This window comes from Benincasa hispida, chromosome 5 (assembly GCF_027475165.1).
Source record: "Benincasa hispida cultivar pf3 chromosome 5, pf3_genome.v1.1, whole genome shotgun sequence".
In the NCBI taxonomy this organism is placed as follows: Eukaryota; Viridiplantae; Streptophyta; class Magnoliopsida; order Cucurbitales; family Cucurbitaceae; genus Benincasa; species Benincasa hispida.
Window position 1 is genome coordinate 26,299,017 of NC_143482.1, and position 1,084 is coordinate 26,300,100.

Sequence of the window (1,084 nt, forward strand, 5' to 3'; positions counted from 1 at the left end):
CAAATATAGTATCAAATAAACATAACAGTGATAGACTTTTACCACGGTTTATCGATGAAAGAAATATAATCATGGTAGACTTCTATCACTATCTATCATTGATATAGAGTGATGGAATGAGTGATAGAAATCTACCACAGATAAATAGTGATGGAAGTCTGTCACTAACATACTTCATTTTATCACTTCTATTGTTGATAGACTTTTATTTGGCACTTAACCAATGATAATGGCTGACAGAGTTGAAATACAAAAATAAAAATAATAAAGAATAAAGAATTAGTGAAAGATTTTTTATATACGTCTATAAAGTCTATCATACATGAAGCAGTCATATAGAATCTATCTAAATCTATCAAGAAAATGGTCTATCAATCATATAGGTATAATTCTATAAGTGACATACTTCTGTTTACTTCTGTCAAAGTCTAATCCAACTTTACCTATTACTTAACCAAGATGAATTCCAAAATTAAATTTCAATTGACTGAAATTGATTTCTTTGGAAATGTGAGGCATTACAATATCGTTGATACTTCTATATACTTCTATCAATGTTTGTCAATATACTATAGGTTTTTGTTGTCTCTTTGGTCTCAAATTTTCAAAGTGGTTACATGTAGAGACAAACAATAAGTTTATCACTAAATACAAATCTGAAACAAATAATGTATTAAATAAGTATATATTAATGATAGACTTCTATTACTATTTATTCTTAATAAAAATAAAATCAGTGATAGACATCTATCACTATCTATCACTAATATGATAGAGTCTATCGATGTCTACTGATTTGATAAACAGTAATAGTGTCTTACCACTAAATTAGAAAATTTTGTACCTCCAACATATTTTTTTAACCTTCAATGGAGTTTTTGGACATTTTATGTGAATTAGAGGTAAATTTTGTTATATTTGTAATTAATTTTAAGTTTTGCTATATACAAGTAGCCCCATTAATAGCTTGATCAACATTTCATTAGGTCAAGTAAAGGTCCAATGGGTTTAAGAACCATTCACAACCATTTTACAATCTTTAGGGACAAATAAAGATTAACGTTAATCTTCAACAAATCAATAG